The sequence below is a fragment of the Mesocricetus auratus genome, unplaced genomic scaffold (assembly GCF_017639785.1).
Source record: "Mesocricetus auratus isolate SY011 unplaced genomic scaffold, BCM_Maur_2.0 Super-Scaffold_100007, whole genome shotgun sequence".
Classification (NCBI taxonomy): domain Eukaryota; kingdom Metazoa; phylum Chordata; class Mammalia; order Rodentia; family Cricetidae; genus Mesocricetus; species Mesocricetus auratus.
In genome coordinates this window covers 46767950-46788543 of record NW_024429191.1, presented here as the reverse complement: position 1 = coordinate 46788543, position 20594 = coordinate 46767950, and positions in this window count along the sequence as shown.

Sequence of the window (20594 nt, the reverse complement as noted above, 5' to 3'; positions counted from 1 at the left end):
CCAAGTTTATTTGCATCCATCAGTTATTTTATATTTATTTGCTAATCTCCCATAATCGGTTTATTATAATCATATGCATATAAATATAAATTAAATACATGGGCAACGTGACTCTATTGCAGAAGAAGTAAAAATGAATTGCTAGGGTATGGGTGGTTTGGAGGAGAATGGCCCTTATAGGCTCATATATTTGAATGCTTAGTCATCAGGGAGTAGAACTGTTTTGGAAAGGATTAGGAGGTGTGGCCTTGTTGGAGGAAGTGTCATTGGGAGTGGACTTTGAGGTTTCAAAAGCCCATGCCAGGCCAAGTATCTCCCTCCCTCCCTCCCTCTCTCGCTGTCTCTGCTGCACTGCCTGCATATCAGGATGTAAAGTTTCCAGCTACTGCTCCAGTGCTATGCCCATCTGCTGCCCACCATGATGATCATAAACTAGCTTTCTACACTGTAAGCAAGACCCCAATTAAATGATTTCTTCTATAAGTTGCCTTGGTCATAGTGTCTCCTTACAGAAATAGAACAGTAACTAAGATATAGAATAACTTCAGCTTCTTAAGGCTTCATTGACCTGGGAAACTAATACAATGTCATTGAAAATGACCTAAGTCCCCATAGCATATTATTGCACTTTTCTACATTTTTAAATTCACAAAATTGCAGATATCTATAATGTGCCTTTCCTACATTTCTGAGAGTCTGCATGCAGAATGCTTGCAGGATGCAAGTCTGCTTTTGTCACTACATACATCCTCCTGCACAGAAGGTTTCCATCTCCTATGCAAATTACTTGAAATAAGTCCCTCCCACCAGTTGTCACCACAGTGGTAGCCTTCTCTCATATCTTACTGAACCTTTTTGCTTCATGTCATTGGTGATTAACATTATGCAAAGTAACTACGAAGAAGGAAGGCAGGTACACCGGTAAAACTAATCAATATCCCAAAATATCAAAGAATCCAATTCAGGTACCACTACAATGAACAAATATGTGATGGAGAGGTGGGAAAAATAGAAAAATGGAGTGGTACATGTACCGTGGAGAAAGGTAGAAATGGAGAAACAATGGCGGTGACAGGCTGAAATGAACAGTGGATCCTGTTGGGTACCACCACCTGAAGCCATGTTGATGCCCATGGGCCATGCTGACCCCTACCCCTTCTCCTCCTGCTCCTCTTCCTCCTCCTCCCTCCTTTTCCCTCCCTCCCCCTTCTGCTCCTCCTCCTCCTGTCACCTGTGTCTGCAGTTTGTTGTGGCTTCTCCTTAGCACCTATGTGGTAGAAAGTTGGAGAGATCAGAAACACTAACTTTGTCCCCTCTGGCTAGCTGCCTCACCAACTGGGGAGCAGGTCTGGTGGCCGCTTCTGGGGCTTCCAGTTCTTGTGTTCCAGAACAAGGAGTTAGCAGATGTGTGCAGTAGGGATATAAAAAGATAAACTTCCCAGGGAGGAAGTAGGTGGGTGAGAGTCTAGAAGCTCTGGTAACTTAAATGCCCTTGTTTGTTCTTGAGAAGGTTTCACAGTGTAGCGCAGGGTGGCCTTGAACTCACGACATTCCTTCTTTTTTAGTTTTCATCCCTCCTCCATACTGGAATTACTTTTCACTAAGTAAGTACTTTTCACTAAGAAAGTGACACAGTAGCTGGGTGTGGTGGCCCAGGCTTTAATCCCAGAATTGAAGGAAGTTAGAGGCACGAGCAGGTGAGGAGTTAGACCAAGGTCATCTTTGAGATTCTGTCTCAAAAAGCCCCAAGAGAAGAAAGTAACATGAGATAGGCCTGAAATATTCCTACCTCCTACCTTGCAGCATTCAAACCATTACTGTTTCCTGGTTTAGAAAGCCAAGATTCAAGAGTCCCATCCACAGGTTGAAATGCCTGAGCCGGGTCAGAAGTCCTGTAAAGCCCTGGCTGAAACGACAGCAGGCTCTGCAGTTACAAACACTGGGCAAAGATCTTGGACGGCAGGGAGGGAGGCGATCACATGGAGCATGAAATACTGTTTATAACCCTGATGGTTTATAACCTGCTGTTGTAAAACCATAGCCTATTTCCGTTTGAAACAGCTTCCTGGGAGCCCTGAGATGACCCCTTAGGATGGTCTCACACAGACTTCCCACATTAACCTGACATGCATTTGCTTTGTTTAAGGACCTATGTGATTCATTTAAGTCTCCAAAGGAGCTCCTAGGTTAGTTTGTAAAGAGATCCAGGGTTTTTTGGAATCCTCAATTCTTCTGTGAATCCCAGGAGCTTCACATTTGAATTTTATTTACATCTGAAGCTACAGAGCAATATATAATGAGTGTGTAAAATGTAGTTTCCACTAAAGTATGGGGATGAGCTGATAAGGGTTTTGAAATAACTAATTTTAAAAAATTGAAGAAAAGGGAGCTGGAGAGATGGCTTAGCAACCAAGAGTGCTTCCTACTCTTCTAGAGGACTAGAGTTTGGTTCCCAACACCCACATCAGGCAGTTGGCAACTGCCTGTAACTCTAGTTCCAGGGTATCTGACATCTTCTTCTGGCTCCCTGGGGTACTCAGACACAGACGCCATATACATAAATTAAAATAGGAATTTTTTTAAGAGAAAAAGAATAGAAAAATTGACTAGAGAACTGGGAATCCTTAAAAAAAAACTAGTCAACGAGAATTTTAAAAAGGAAACAAAAACATAGTGCCCCAAATTAAGACCTTTGTGGATAGGTCTAACAGCAGAAGGCAATGTAAACAGTGCAATCGCTGGTGTGCTACTCAGCTTCCATCACTGTAGCAAACCACCTGAGATAATCGACTTATTAATATAAAGGGAAGAGTTAACTTTGTTTCAGGCGTTCTGGCTCATGGTTGATGGGCCATGTCGCTTTAGGCCTGTGGTGAGGTGACACTTCACAAGCCAGGAAGCAAGAGAAAGGTTGGGGCTAGGTTTCCCCACTGCCATCTGAGGACATACTCCACCAGACCTGTAGATCCTGACCCCCAGAAGCTCTACCACTTCCTGACAGTGTCACCCCAGGGATCATAATTGTCACACATGGGGCTTTGGGGACATTCAGATTCAAACAATAGCAATGGGTCAGTAAACCTACCCACAGTACAGACACTGTAGAGCATTTCTGCCACAAAATACTACACAGTAAAGAGAAATGAACAAAAATACAGGCTACTGATCTGAACAGCCCGAATGACATGCAAAGAAGCCATATGAGAGAAATGAAACATTAACAGACATCTTCTGGTCATCTATTTATATGTAACTCAAGAATAAATATCAATTTCAGTGAGGAACCTCAAATGGCCCTGACTTCTGAGGAGCAGGTGTGAACTGGGTGTGAGAAACATTATGGAATAATATAGATCTTTTGTAACTTAATTTGTATAATGGTTACAAGGGAAACACCATACATACCCATGCACACACACCCAAACATACACATATGCACATACACAATAAACACACATGCACATATACACACACTCACACACAGCACATACATGCATTCTTTAAAACACATACATTGTATGTGCATGTAAAATTTCACTGAGTACACACTTGAAGTCTGCTTGCTTTGTTATGCATAAAAAATAGCTTAGTTAAAAAAACACACCAAAGAAGACTCCCCAGTCATTCAGTTACCGAGTCATCGTTTGTGTGTTGGAAGGAAGGTCCCTAGGGTTGTCGGTGACTTCTAAGATGCTGGAAAGTCTGTCAAGGAGGAAGGAGCCTGGACTGAGGTGTTCAGGAAGCTGCAGAAAGTTTACCTTGAAGTGCTGCTGTCTTTAGAGCCTCTACTCCAAGTCTGGAGGAAATCAGTAGGGGTCGCTCCACACTCCCTTGCTTATTCACTGACAAGTCCTCCAGGCCCCTGGTTGTCCTCTCAGCCTCCCCTCCAAGTACAAATTAACCCACTGTCACCATACACACACACTTAGGATGTGAAGCCCAGGTTACCAGCCTTTGCCTCAATAGTTTTTTACCCAAATCTCCAAGATCACATGGAACCATGTCTGTCTATTATCTATCTATCTATCTATCTATCTATCTATCTATCTATCTATCATCTATCTATCTATCATCTACCTATCTATCTATCTATCTATCTATCTATCTATCTATCTATCTATCTATCTATCTATCCGTGTGTCCATTCATTCATTGATCTACTCACCCATTCATCCATATCTATCCAGCCACATTCTCACTCACACATCTACCCAATCAGTATTTATTGACTCCATGTCCCAATCCAAATACTGTTCTAGGATATGGGATATCCTGCTGATTGATCATGCTGTGTTTCATGAAGCCTGCATTTTGTTTAGGGAGACAGAAATTAAACAAGACAGAAACAAGCAAACACTTTCTTATTTTAACGTGTGCTGGTAAGAAAATGAAACAGGGCAATATTCCAAAGACTGGAAGATGATTCCTGTGGGTTCCAGGTCAAACATCTTTGACCATCATCCTTCTCTCAGAGTTCAATTTTTCTCTCCTAAATTCTTTGTCAGTGAATACCCATGTTGGTCCTCTTTTTGAGACTTCTATTTGGTTGGGTAGATAACAATGACAGGACAAGACATATTGTGCTTATTTGAATATAAATTATGTTTGTGTGCTGAATTTTCCTTGAGAGATGCATAGGAAGGAGCCCATCAAAATGAAAAGAGATGTGTGGAATTCCAGAAGAGGAGGTCAGGTCAGAGACAGAGTTTATTTTACAACCCTTTAAAATTCCAGGAATCACATATAAACAAGTGAGTATTTAAATAGCATGCTATTCGTTAAGATGGCGAAAAAGTCCAGGTTCCTTTTAGCTTTAGTAGAGAGGGACCAGCTCCTGTGTCTCAATGGCATACAATTACCCCCATACAGATAGCTCATTGTGGATGGAGGAGAGATAGTGGTCACACACACACACAGCATGGTCAGGTTTGGACTTAGGACACTAGTGGGTTCCCAGAGGGTGAGGTGGGTACATCAAGAGCCGCAGTCTTGCCCTGGTCATCTCCCCTAGATGTCTGTCTCCCCTTTTCCTTTCACCCTTTAACGATGGCAGTGACCATCCTTGGCCAGGCTGTGCAGTTGCTCTGCTATGTGAACTTCCTCAGTGGTGGTGGATCCAACAGATTCCAGTAAGTACCAGAATTCAATGACTCCCTTTCCATCCCCCTCCCCAGCCCACCCTCTGTCTCTACAGCATTTGATATCATAGTTTGTTAATTCTTTTAGAAGCCTATTTACCTTGAACATTTATGATACAAGCGTCTCTTTAAATTCTGGGAGAAAGAAGATTAGGGGATAGAACTCAAGGGAAACTTCCAGAAGCAGACTGATCCAAGTGGACTTAGAGGGATGATGATGTCGGGGAGAGTTCACCAGATAAGCCTTGCCTTCATTCCATTTCTGCCTTCATTCTTTAAAATATGCAGAAAGCTCAAATGCCATTTTTTTCCTTTTCTAGAAGGATATTTCTGGGAACAGCCCCTGCCAGGAGGGTAACTAAAATATAAAACCCAAATTCTAGTAACTTTCTCGTAAACAGTTTCAGTGCAAAACATAGGTCTTGTCTAAAGGGAATAAGAGAGTTTATTCTGGAGCCAAGTATGAGCAGCCCTGGCTCAAGAAGATGGATTCAGGTTTCCCCAAAATACTGTGTTAGACTGCAGAAGAACTTAGAAGAGAATACTGTGTTTCCCTAAATAATGTGTTACAATGTAAGGGGCTACATGCAAATAAAGTTAGAAGTCAAAGTATTTATCAAATACTTTTGAGGTGGTGGGGGAGGGGACCTAGGAGTTTACAAGGGGACCTAGGAGTTTACAACAGTGAGGGGGAAACTCTGCAATAGGTTTTAGATAATATCTGTTGACATCCTTAGCTTTTTACATTTTTAATTTTAATTTTTCATACAGTGTATTTTGATCATATTCTTTCTCCTCCCCAACTCCTCCCAGATCCAATCAAGTTCATGTTCTCTCTCTTTCATTCTTTCACATTCTCTCACTCTCTTCCTAAAAAAATGAAAACAAACAAACTTTTTGGTTGGTATTGGTATTCTCAGCTCTCAGTCAGCTAAGAATACATTGCAAGGTTTTGATGGTTACAAGAATGTTAAATCAGACACCGTTGTGGCATTGGATGGCTATGGTGGTTTAGGTGAGAAATATTCTCCTCAGGCTCAGGTATTTGAACACTGGTTCCCAGTTGGTGGCATAGTTGGGAGATGTTTTAGAACATTTCTGGAGGCAGGTTTTGACATTGTATAGCCTTGGACCACTTCCAGTTTGCTCTTCCTATTTCTTTTTACAGTTGAAGATGTGATCGCTCAGCTTTCTGATCAGAACACCTGCTGCCACAATGGATCCTCCCTCTGTAACTGCAGATCCAAATGAACTCTTTAGTTCTTAAGTTGCTTTTGGTCTTAGTATTTTATCACAGCAACATAAAAAGTTAACTAATAAAAAGTAGTTTTTTAAAAGGGATTAAAAGTAGCCCAAGATAATTTTGATTTGTAACATTTTATCTAGCTGTAATCTTGAAGTTTAGTCATTTGGTCTTGTAGAATCTTTAACATAGGTACAGCTTTAATCTCTCCTCTCTTCCTCCCTCCCATTCTCTGTCCTCCCCTCCTCTCTTTCTTTCTTTCTTTTTAGGACATCAGTTCAGTTTAGGGCAGTTCAGCAATGGGTGTGTAGCGGGTGCTCCCCTGGGAACCCTTGGCAATTCTGGAAGGCCTTTTTAGTTAGGGAGGAGGATCGGTGGCGGTACTGGCATCTAGTGAGTAGAGGGGTCAAAGATGTTGCTAATCATCTTACGCTATATAGGACACACACCCCAGCTTAGACCAGGCCCGCTAAATCCAGGTTTGGGTCATCTCCTTGGGCTCCACAATACTGCTTAACTTTCAATTGTTTCAATTTAGGATAGAGTGAAACTATTCCAGGGTTAGCCTTTGGGAAAAAATATTCAGGCAAACTAGTTGTTTATCATCAAAGAGATAAAAAAACTATGTTGCTAAACTCCCCCAATCGTCCCTAAACTCTTCAAGCATTTTGAAGATTGGAGTTTTGCTGGTATCCTAGGCAAATGACTAGACTATGTGGTCCAGCTCTCTTTAATATTCCTGGAACAATTCCCCAAGTGAGATCTTGGGATTATTGTCAGATATTCCAAAAGAAGAGGAGAGGCAAAATGCGTTTTCTGACTCAGGACCTGATTGCATTTGGCTGAAGGACCCTCTCTCATGGGGTCAAAGGAGCAGCAGGTTTTTCTGATCAGTGAGTAGGTTTGCTTCAGCATAAATGTTGGGGTGGAGGTAGGGAGTTTGCTTAAGCAGGTGTAAGGACCTAGGAAGACACAGACCCAAAGGACTATCATGTAAGAAGGGACCTTGACCAATCCACCCACATCACAGTCAGGGAAAGGATCACACTTGCCTAGACAGTAGATGCCCAGTGACAGAGGAGAAGGGATGCAGCTGGGACATGCCTCTTCTGGGACTCTGGGAACTGGGACACTGGGGTCGAAGGTCATTGAGACAAAAGTAAAAGGAAGGAAAGAAAGAAATATTGAAAGTTTTTTTAAGATTTATTTTTATCTTCAATTATATACACACACATGTGTGTTTGTGTGTGGGCATGTTCGCTTGAGAGCACCTATTGTCAAATACTAGAAGAGGGTTGTCTGAGTCCCTGGAGTTGAGAGTTTCAGGCAGTTGTGAGCCAACCCATATAGATGCTGAGAACCTAATCCAGTCCTCTGGAAGCATGGCAAGAGCTCTTAACTGCTGAGCCTTCTCTCCAGACCTGATTTCTCTTTTTGATGTTTAATTTCTGAAGTGTTTATATATACTGGATATTAATCCCAGCTGAAACATAGTTGGCAAGGATTTTGTGCTTTCATTTTATAGGCTGTCTCCTCTCTTTTGGTGTGATTTACAGAAATAATTAAATTTCATTTAATAAGATTTTCAACACTTTAAAAAAGGTTTTTGAATTTATGTTTTAAGTGTATTTTTAAGGTGTTTTGCCTGCATGTATTTCTGTGCACCATGTGTGTTCCTAATGCCAGGAGAGGTCAGAAGAGAATATCTGATCTACTAAGACTGGAGTTACAGATTGTTGTGAGATGCTATGTGGGTGCTGGGAATCAAACCTGGGTCCTCTGGAAGAGCAGTCATTGCTCTTAACTGCTGAGCCATCTCTCCAGCCCCATTTGTCAATTCTTGCTATTGGAGTCCTTTTCAGAAAGTCTTTGCCTCTGTCTACATCTTCAAGTGTTTTCTCTTATCAGTTTCAAAGTTTTGGGTCTGGTATTGTGATGGTTTGAATGAAATCAGTCCCCAAAGGGTCATGTTTGAATGTGTGGTGCACAGTTTATGTGACTGTTTGGGAAGGATCTGGATGTGGCCTTGTTGGAGATGGTGTGTCACTGGGGGAGACCTTTGAGGTTTCAGAAGGTTCTTTCCATCCCCAGTGTGCTCTCTTCTCTCAGGTTGCAGTTTGAGACGTGAGCTCTCAGGGGCTCTGGTCACCATGCCTTTGCCCCATCGTGTACTTGCTATATATATGGAACTTGCTATGGAGACCAAGATGGCCTCAAACTCAGAGATCCACCTGCTTCTACTTCCTGAACGTTGGGATTAAAGACTTGTACCACCACACCTAGTCTGTCTTGCTTTTGTTGTTATTATTTATTGTTTGAAATAGAGTCTTATATAGCTTTAGCTCTTTGTATATCCAACAATAAATTTGAACTCCTGATCCACCTACCTCCATTTCCTAGGTCCTGGGATTGTAGGTATGTGCCACCACAGCTGGCTGTGAATCCAAAGACATCTGCTAGAGATTTCCCCCTTGCTGGGAGGTCAGGCTTTGGTCTCTTTAGCCTGTTAGCTGACTGGATGAAAATCTGCTTTACTTAGAATCCACAGATTCGGCCGGGCATTGGTGGCACACGCCTTTAATCCCAGCACTTGGGAGGCAGAGGCAGGCGGATCTCTGTGAGTTCGAGGCCAGCCTGGTCTACAAGAGCTAGTTCCAGGACAGCCTCCAAAGCCACAGAGAAACCCTGTCTCGAAAAACCAAAAAAAAAAAAAAAAAAAAAAAAAAAAAAAAAGAATCCATAGATTCAGTGTAAATCTCACCAAATTCCACCCTCAGAAATATTCAAACTAAACATTTGGGTACCACAGACCAATCATGTAAAGCTGATCACCAGACTTGTCTATCCCCGTGGCTCAGTTAGGGTTTTTATCACTGTGATAAAACACAATGCACAAAAGCAACTTGGAGAGGAAAGGTTTTCTTCTGCTTTACATTTCCACATCACAGTCCATCACTGAAGGAGGTCAGGGAAGAAACTCAAGGCAGGAACCTGGAGGCAGGAACTGATGCAGGAGCCATAGAAGATTGCTGCTGCTGGATTTGCCATGGCTCACTCAGCCTGATTTCTTGTAACACTAGCCTAGGGGCAGCATTGCCCACAGTGATCTGGGCCTTCCCACACCAATCAAGAAAATGCATTACAGGCTTGCTCATAGACTGGTCTATCATAAGCCTGTGCCAAGTTGACATTAAACCAAACAGCACAATTGACCCCTTGTCAATTTGACACACAAACTCATCTGTATCAAACTAGAATATTTCCTCTCCTATATGCCCCCAAGATTGATGGTAATATTAATATCACAGTGCAAAACATCCCAACTTTTAAAAGTTTCATAGTCTCAAAAATTCAAACGCTTTATAAGTTCAATCCCTTTAAAATATCTAAAATCTCGTCCAAAGCTCAAGCCTCTCTAAAATATCCAGTTTCTCCAAAATATTCTAAGTCTTACAGCTGTGGGCTCCTCTAAAATGAAAAATAAGTTAAAAACTTTCTTATTCTGAGAGGGAAGAACCAGGACACAGTCATGATCAAATCAAAGAAAAACCAAAGTCTAACAGCTGGAGGTTCAGTGTCAGGCTTCTGGGATTCATTTACAACCTCTAGGCTTCTCCAAGGGGCTTGGTCCATCCACAGCACAGGCAACTTGTCTCCTAGCTCAGGCTGGCTCCACCCCATAACTGTTCTTGGCAGTTGCCACATGGTATTGGCATCTCCAAAATGCTGGGGTGTCTACTGCAGCTGGGCTGCACTTTCACCAGTAGCCTCTTCTGGCTCTTGTTGGTGGGTCTAATTCAGCCACATGGTGCCAAGCCTCAACTTTTACCATGACCTTTTCAATCTTAAGGTTTTCACTGCCAATGAGGCTACACCTTCACCAATGGCCTCTGCAGGCCTCTCTTCAGGGACTCTGGTCCTGCCACATAGTACCAAGCCTCAGCCTCTCTCCATGACACCTTTATGCATTCAAAATCAGTGTCACCTGTATGACTCATGCCCATCACCAGGTTTGGCTGACAGGATGAGATGCACCTGCAGCCCAGCCTGGCTCACAGCTTCTGTGTGCTTACCCTGAGGAAACGTTTCCAGAAGATTTCACCACAGTAAAGCTAGGCTCTTAACCACAGCTAATTCCCAACTGATCACAGTCACAGATTCTTAATGCTTAAAGCACCAATGGCTCTAATAGCATCTTTAAGTGACTCTCAAACTTCCCTCTAAAATTTCCCAAGCCAAGCCTCCATCATCTGCATTTCCAAGCTTACTTTCCAAGCTTTCACAGAACAGCTCATTAAGTTTTGAACACTTTTCCAGCCCAAAGTTTAGGTCTTCCATAATCCTGCCTGAAAGGTCAGGTCTGTCACAGCAATACCCAATGATCTGGCACTAATTCCTGTCTTAGGGTTTCTATTGCTGCGATAAAACACAGTGACCAAAAGCAACTTGGGGAGGACAGGGTTTATGTCATTTCCACTTCCACAGGACAGTGTCTCATTGAAGGAGGTCAGGGCAGGAACTCAAGGCAGGAACCTGGAGGCAGGTACTGAGGCAGAAGCCACCGAGGAATGCTGCCTATGGATACACTTGCCCAGGACCACCAAGCCATGTCCTCATTCCAGAAAAGAAGTTTTAAGTAAAATTATTTCAACTGTCCTGTAACTTAGTTCAAGACAGTCTTATTCCTCATGAACAATAAAGGAAAGGGATGTAGTCACAGAGGAAAATCCAAGCGATGATACTTCTCCATAGGAGGCGACTGTGAACAGTCCTCCTCAAAGGAGATGCCACATTCCTTTGATTCTAGGCATGTACAATCTCAGACTAGCATCTCTTGGATTGGGATGTGTTTCACAGTGGATGATGTGTGTGGTGGTTTGAATGAGAATCTGTGTATATTCTCAGATGTTTGAATACTTGGTCCCCCTGTTGGTGGCTCTGTTTGGAAAGGTTATGAGGTGTGGCTTTACTGGAGAAACTATGTCACTAGGGCTGGGCTTTGAAGTTTCAAAGTCATGTGCCATTCCCAGTTTATTCCCTCTGCTTCCTGCTTGCAGTTCCAGATGTGAGACCTCAACCGTCCCTGATGCCATGCCTGCCTACTCTCATACTTCCCTGCCATGATAATGATGGACTCTTACCCCCTTGGAACCTTAAGCCCAAACAAAGCTTTCCTTTTATAAGTTGCCTTGGCCATGGTGTTTTATCACAGCAATAGGAAAGTAACTAAAATGACATCTTAACATGGTATTCTAGAAAACTAGGTATTTTTCTCCCCAAGACATTTTTAAAAGTAATATTTGAGTCACATAAAAACCAGATCACATTGATATTGCTTATAATAGTTATTCATTAGCCTGGGTTCACTTTTTTTTTTGGAATGGTGACAGTGATTAAACCTTGGATCTCGCACATGGCAGGCAAATACTCTACAACTGAGCTACACCCTCAGGCTTTGGGCTCATTATTTACATTTAAGAATTGTGTGGCAACTCTGTGTGTGTGTGTGTGTGCGTGTGTGTGTGTGTGTGCGCGTGTGTGTGTGTGTATGAATTTCAATGGTGTGTGTAGATTTGCATATTAACCACTACAAAGTGAATGCAAATAACCCACTACTCTAAATCTTTCTTATGCTCTGGCATTACAGTCTTCATCTCTCCTCCAGGCTCCCCAGCCTCTGGTACTCACTGTGTCTTCTGCACTGTTTTGTCTGACATCCTCACATAAGCTGATTAGTACAGTGCACGACTTTTGAAGACTGGCCTTGGTTTTTCATTCAGTGTGATGCCTCAGAACCATTCAGGCTGTTGCTATGTGTCAGTAGCTAGTTCCCTTTCATTGCTGGCAGTACATGATTGTACCTATGCAGTTCATAATTTACCTGTCAAGGAAATTTGGACTGGTAATTCTAACTCAACCTGCCAGTAAACATGGGTGTATGGGCTTTATAAAGCTGCAGGTTTTATTCTTTAGGGTAAATATCCCATGTGAGAGCTTGTCAGGTTGCATGGTATAGTCATGGTTTTCTTTTCCTTGGAGCTGGTGAACCATTTCTCAGAATGATGATTGGTTTGTTGTTCGTTGTAACATGAGATTTACAGCTGTTTAATTGTTGTTAACACTTGGTATTCACAGCAGTGTTTACTTTAGACATTCTAGTAGATGTGGGATACGTCTTATTATAACTTTCATTTGCATTTCTGTAGTAACCATTAACTACAAGCATTTGTTTCCATTTACACTCTGACAAAATAGCGGTTTGAGTCTTGTTAAATTGGTTTATTTTCTTACCATTGAGTTGTTAAATTTTTGTAAAGATTTGTTCTTTTTTTCATTGTATCTGTGCATATGATTGCTGATGCCTATGGAGACCAGAGGACCCACAGTAGGGTAGCTCAAAGCTACCTGGATGTAACTCTAGTTCCAGGAATGAACTTGGGTCATCTGGAAGAGCACTATGTGCTCTTAACCACTGAGCCATATCTCTAGCCCACCACTGAGATTTGAGGGTTCTTTATATGTTATACTACTTTGTGGGATGTGTGACTTGGAAATATTTCTGCTCAGTCTATTAAATATCATTTTATTTCCTTAAAATGTCATTCACAGAGCAAATGTTTTAGATTTTGATAAACCCTGATTTATACTAATGTATAATACATATATGTATATATATCTTTTCTTTGCCTGTGTCTAATCTCAGGAGGTCCCACCAATTTTCTTCAAACTCAGCATTTTATAGTTTTTACCTTTTACATGTAGATCTATGATCATTGTGCTGGCTAGTGTTATGGCTGCTCAATGTAAACTAGAGTCATTTGGAAACAGGGAGTCTTGAGTGAGCAAATGACCCCGCTAGGTTGGCCTGTGGACAAACCTGCGGGCATTTTTTTTGATTGATGACTGATATGGAGCAGCCCAGCTCACAGAGGGCAGTGCCAACCCTGGGCTGGTGGTCCTGAGATGTACTGGAAAGCAAACTGGAGCGAGCCAGGAGGGGCAAAGCCTGTAAGCAGCACCGCTCCGTGGCCTCCGCAGCAGCTTCTGCCTCCAGGTTCCTGCCCTGACTCCTTGGATCATGGTCTATAAGTTGTAAAATGAAATAAACCCTTTTGTCCCCCAAGTTACTTTTGGTCATGGTATTTGTCACAACAACACAAAGCTAATTATGACAATCTCCTCTGAACTAATTTTGTATGATATGATAGTTAGACTGATATCCTTTTGTCTTCCTTCCACATGTGGAGCTCAAATATTTTGGCAGCATTTTTTTTTTTAATACAGACCATCCTTTCTCCACTGAGTTATTTCTGCCTCTTTCTTGAGGCGAATTGACCATCGTAAGGAGGCCTGTTTTCAGACTGTCTTCTGTTTTATTCCCATGCCTCATTTTCACTATTGCAGCAGTGTCTTAGTAACAATGGGTGATTCACTTGGTTTTTAAACAGATATTATTCTATAAGTGGTATCTAGCATATCCATGCTATACAAAATGCAAATCTAGACTGGGTCTACACAGCAGTGAGAATCAAACATCTAAAAAAGCCCCTGAGCCAAAAGCAGAGGCCTCTGGGACTTAAGAGTCAGGAAGTAGCCAGCAAGTGGCTGGGGTTGATACTGGTCGTACTTTGAGTTGGTGACACTTTGACATTTTATACTGTTTTATTTCCAGATGTGTAGCAGCAAAGCTCACTCTCTAAACATAAAGAAAGGAAACAAGTGAAACAGGAGCTCATTTTGGTGCTAGGTTCATTGGTCTGGGTGCTGATTACACGATCTTTCCCCTCTGTGAAAACCCACTGGTCTTCTATTTTGATCTGTGCACTTTTCCACACGTGTGTCTGTGCTGGAACGGAACCATATATGAAACACTGTAGAAAGCTCTGGGGGACTGGGACTGTGAGTCAGAGATTAGAGGAAGAACCCCCCCATCACCCTTCAACTTCCTGCTTTATTATTTCCTTTTGTGTTTTGATGTGTACCTTTAAAAAAACATTTTCAGGATTTTTTTTTAGCATGTCAGCTACCCCAGAAGGAGGAGATGGCTATGTGTGCGCACGAGGAAGCTGACAAAAAACAAGTTGTAAAGCATTCTGGTATAATACGCAGCTTAGAAAATAAAAGAGTGAGCCGGGCGGTGGTGGCGCACGCCTTTAATCCCAGCACTCGGGAGGCAGAGGCAGGCGGGTCTCTGTGAGTTCGAGGCTGGGCTGGACCGATAGCCTCCGAAACAATACAGAGAAACCCTGTCTCGTAAAAACCAAAAATAAAAATAAAAATAAAAATAAAAGAGTGAAAAATCTACTGACTTGGCATCATAAAAAAAAAACCTATAATAGTACCCCTGAGGAATAGCAGGATATGGTTGGGACTTCATTTTTTGTATTATTTTTCTGAAGGCCACACAAGCCAGTTAAAGATGGCACTGAGGAGAAGTCAGGAGAGTGAGTCCTGAGAGTTTACAAAAAAGGGTGATTGGTTGCCAAGATCGAACCAGATCAGGTCACTGCATGAACGGCTTGTGTTCTCTAGGTAAAGCATAGGGCACCTAGGTGCATGATAGACTGACCTTTAAAACTACTGGCTGACTGTTTTCCCACTCTGTGGATTTTTGCTTTAAAAGATGCTTGCTGTGGGGCAATAAACGAGTTCCTGCTTGACTAGACTGTCTGCTTTGTCTGACTGTCTCCAGGATCCTGGGAAGTTGGTGAACCAGCGAGTGGTGCACTTACCTTTGCTCAAACCTAGCTCAGGCTAAGACCCTGCTATTTTCTATATGGGACTTTTAATAACAAACATATTATCACATTCCCATAATCCCAGAACTTGGGACAAAGCCAAGAGAATGAGTTCCAGGACCAGGACAGCCTGGGCTGTATAGTGAGATACTATTTCAAACAAAACAAACCACACCTGAAACAAAGACCAAAACCAAACCAAACAACTTTGATAATTAAAAGGAAAGAAAGCAAAATAGGGATGTTGATTATAACATAACAATAAAACTAAGATGTCCTCCTGAAGACGTGAAGATTTCATGCTCTTTGGGATACTTCTGAGATCACTGGTACTCACTCACTCAGTGCTATGTAAAATGAAATGATTATATAATTAAAGTTATGTTTAGGGAAATTTCAAGTTTTGGCTCACTGCTTTCTCTTTTCCTTCAGGCCCTTTTGCTAATCTACAGGGATTCATTCCTGCTCTAGAATCTGACTTAACAAGATAGCAGAGACGGGACGGAAATCAGTGGGACATTGAAGGGCACTTGTCACCATCACTGGTCCAATTGCTTAGAGCTCTTTCTTCTTATCCTTATCTACGTGGTTCCTGTGTGGCTGGTTCAGGAGAGGCTCCCACTTACAGGATGATAAAAGAATGACAGCTACAGAAGGCCTGGAGGCTCAGCCCTTACCGTTTGAGTACTGTTTCATTATCTGCATAAAACATTTTATTTAATCTCCAAACAATTCCAGAAATAAATACTGGCTTTGCCCTCATTTTTATCAACATTCCCTCAATTGTGGAGATGCGATTCTGACCACCAACCCATAAACCTTTGAAATTGAGGAGAGAATCAGAGGCTTCAGGATCAAGATGGTTCTTTTCAATTATTTTTGTTTTACACATATGATTGTTTCCCTAGCATTTGATCCTGGTGCTCATGGAAGTCAGAAGAGGGTTTTGGATCTCTTAGGACTGAGTTACGGACAGATATGATACACCTGTCCATAACTGGCGCTGGGAATTGAACCCAGGTCCCCTGGGAGAGCAGCGGGTGCTTTTAACCTCTGAGTCATTGTTTAGCTTCTCTTAGATTCTAGCCCATCAGTGGCCTCTAATTTAGGAAGGTGCGACTGTGGTAGGCTGAGAGCAAGTGAGTGCAAATTCTATGTACGTATAAGCCTTAAGCAAGGCTGTTATCATCTTTCGATGTGTTAATAAAATAGTTGATAAACATGAGTGTAAATCATACATGCAAATGGTTTGAAGGAATGAGGAAACCTCAGTCATGAACCTGTGGCTAAGCTGAAGTAGCACCAACCTAATCAGGGCCTCTGGAGCCACTGTGCCTCTCCTAGGTCAGGTCCCCACCCCTGACCACTCCCTGGATTGCTATGTACCCCTCCACCCCGCTTTTCCTTAGGGTTTCATCAGACACATGTTTCTGCTTAAACAGCCAATTTGCTCATTTCTGAATTTTAAATACTTTAAACTTTCTCTCTGTTTCTTTAAGTTTGAAAAAAAATAATTTAGGGCTACTCATATGAGTTTATTCATTTGTCCGGTATCTAAACTGGACATGATCTTCTGTTTTCACTAATTTATCTCTTCATCATTGCAGTTTGTTCACAGGCAATCATGTAAATTTGGATTGAGATCAATTCATCTCCACCAGAAATTAATTCTTCCTGAATACCCATGCTTCTCTCTGCAGAACAGGAATGTCCAGACACATATTATCTGAGGGTGCAGACTGGTGTCCTTGATTAGAGGAGCAGAAAGTACTTGGATACCCTGCCTCTAGCTCAGTATCCTTCAGCATCTGTCTCCAGTGCCTAGTGATACCTCATAGCCATTTGCGACCCCTATTTTTCCCTCACTCTTACCTCTAACGGGCTGTCAGTCTTTCCAGTTACAGATGCCCTGTACCACAGCAATCTGTCCACACTGAATGCCACCTGATTCTCATTATCAATCATCTGGATTATTGAAACAGACTCCTCGCTCACTCCTTGCCTGCTGCCATTCTGATTTGCTCTTACATATAATCCACATTAATGTTTCAGAAGCTTAGCTCCTCCACTTGTCCTTGGCTGGGATTTTTTGCTTGTTTGTTTGTTTGCTTGTTTTGTTTTATTTCCTCATCCATGCCCCTCTCTTACTGATCTAGTCTACCCATACAAATTGCAAGAAGCCAGAGAACTGGTTGAATGGGGGGGGGCGGGATAGGGAGAACCAGAAATTTGTAATAAGGGTACATCTGAGAGCTGAGGTAGCCTGCTTTGGAGAATCAAACTGTGTGAGGGAGGAGGAGAAGAAGCCAATCAGAAGCGCTATGGAACTGTGCTCAGGCCTGTTGCAGACTGCATGAGGAACTGTATAGAATATGCCTCTGAGATGTAAAAGGTCGAGGCCCTGTCCACAAACTCCTGGTCCTGGTAGGTACTGGATTCTTGCCCAGGGATGTGAACACTTACAGTTCTGGACTGCACATGCAATGGCTGAAACTCTTGCTCTACAGACAGTCCCAGACAGAAAAGTAGATACTGGAGAGTGAGATGCAATACAGTTGGCATGCATGAGAGCCTCTGCCATAACTATGGTTCTCCTTTGTCTAGAAAGATGGCTGCTCTTCCAGAGGATCCTGGTATGATTCCAATACCCATGTAGTGGCTCAAAACTCTCTATAACTGCTGTTCCAGAGTCTCCAGTGCTCCCTCCTGGTCTCTGTGGACACTGAGCATACTTGTGGTACAAAGACATATGTGCAGGCAAAACACCCAAACACATAAAATAAAATAATAAAAAATAAAAAATTAACTTCTAGAAATTCCATTCCTTTTATGTCTATAGATCACTGGTTAGTCCAGAACAGACTCCCCACCATGGCTTCCTAAGGGGCATCCCTTAACTTACCATTGCCTCCCACGGCTTCCCGAGTACCATGGTGACACACTAGAAGGATGTCTGACCTGATTCTGTTGTTCTTGGTCCTCCAGTGGTCTGTCCACCCATCTCCACTCCTCAGGCTTTTCAATTGACCAGCTACATAACTTTGCCAAAGCTACCTACCCTCTTGGATGATATGTATATATTTTTAAGTTATTTGTAGCAATAGATCCAGTATTTATTTTGGAGACTTGCTGGGAGCATGTCTCCATGAGGTGATGAAGATGCAAGACATCCATGTTCTTGTGTGATCTTTCCTTGCCTCTGGGGCACAAATATGCATAAAGGAAGCTTGCTATGTCTGGAAAGCAAGCATTATCCCTTTCTTTTGGTAAAGTATCTTAGTTGCAGACCCTGTAAGAAACCATCAGGCATGTGCCTTCAAAGTATCAGTGGCTGGGGCACTGCCTACCAACCCCAAACCCCTTTTGGTGAAAGGATTCCTCTAGACACGTGGATTCTGCTGCAGCTCTGACTGCACCTGCAAAGGCTGAAGAAGCACACACCTCAGAGAAAACCCACAAGTAGAGGCTGGTGAGGTGGACTTGAGTGTTCTTGGCACGCATGAGAACCATCGGCCGTTGTTGAAGTTGATGAGAGGGGGGCTTGGGTAGATGGTGACTTGTTCTGGGAAAGGATGCTTCCCTGCTCGGATCCTGCCCTGTCAGCACTGTCCCATAACTCCTGCGCTAGAGAGGGCATGTGACCCAGGCTCAGGCCATTTCACCAACCCCTCCTGAGAAAGAGGAATCTCATTATCCTTTGCCTCCTTGCATATGGGACACAGTCCTGGAGCCATTGGTGGCCCTTTTATCCCAACAATGGGAAGAGGGTGACAATGGAATAGTGGGTGATAGTGGGGTAGAGGGGCATTTGGTACCCTGAATCTAAATGCTTCAAATAAAGCTTTTTACTTACTTGGGGGAATAAATGTGTAAGTTGGGTGTTCTTGTTGCCCGTAAACTCATCCCACACCAAAGCCATAACTGACTTCTTAAACATCCACATAGAATACCGAATACCGAATGACAATGACTGTAAGAAGCCAAGTACAACCAGGCTGGCCCAAGGCCCACTCTGATTGACTTATGGTATGTCTTCAACAGATTTTGATTCACTCCTGTGAGAAATTCCCAAGTCAGAGAAGACCATCCTGCCATAGCCCAGGGCAGAGCTGGCAGTGGACAGCCTTGACTTGGCATGGTGCATTTTGCTGGTTGTTGGTGTTGAGGACCTGGGAGTCCCTCCTCCCGATGATGCTGTGCTCACTCTCTTCCTTTTATTCAGTCTGGGATCCCAGCACACAGAATAGTGAGTCTTCCCACCCCAGCTAAAGTGTTTGGAGATACCCTCACAGACATTCCTAGAGGTTTGTTTCCGAGGCGACGAGATAACCTGGGAAATTATAATGCAGAAAATAGTTGTACAGTGCAGTTCAAGTTAAGAGAAACCAGCAAGGAGGCCCAAGCACCCTGGGTTAACAGCAGCAAAAGCCATTAGCATCCCTGAACACCAGGACAAGGGAAGGAGTTGTCTAACCATAGTCTAGCCTAAGGGTACATCTGCTCCCCACCTGCCTGAAACCACAGCAACCCACTTAACTAGGCAGTTAAGTGCTCTGGCTTAATTTTTTTTTCTGCCAGTCAATCTCTAGTGGCTGAGCCCCACCGTTAACCAACAGCTAGGGAACCAACTGCTGCCATCCACAGGGGCCAGGCTCCTGGGGACACTGAGATGCAGACAACACAGGATCTGGTGGAGCAAAAAGAGACAGCTCAGCCACAGTGAATTTGTGTGGTCTTCTCACTGCCGTGTCCTGGTGCGGGAACCTGAGGGTCCAAGCAGTGTGCTGCCTTCTGAGGGTTCCAATCTCCCAGGGAAGGGCCGAAGTGCTAAAAGAGGCGGGGATTATGGCCAATTTACCTGTTTCTTTGTGCTTCCTACTTGATGTGCTTCTCAAGATTTTTTTTAATGGACTTGGGGCAGGGAGCAATGACAAGAAAATCACCTTTGTCTTTCACAGACGGAATTGCGTGCTGTTTCAATCTCCTCAGTGTCTTGAGATGGCCACTCTGTAGTCTGGGACAGCCACTGCTACCTAGGTCCTTTATAGCATTCAGTCATTCTGTATCTTTGGGGCTAAGTACAGGCCACCCTTGTTCTTCCCTGAGCAACGGCAGCAGCAGGCAGAGCATGGATACCCTTAGTTTTCCCATCTGTGTCATGGGCTGGCAGTCCTTACAGGGATGGTAGGCAGGGAGGGGGGCCATGTCGCATCCTTTTAAAAATTGTACACGATATTGTGAATATGACACTGGAATCTTGCTGCTGTGCTTTGTGTGATGTCTCCGAAGGTTCTTGTGAAATGTGTTTGGAGCAACAGTGACACCCTGTGGTCATTACTCACATTGCATAACATGTCCGTTTCCACCACACCTCTTGTTTCTCTACCCGCTAACATTTCATTTATTTTTTCATCCTGTGTTTCAATATGAAGGTTCCCTGTATATATGTTTATATTAAATGTATGTGTATGATAT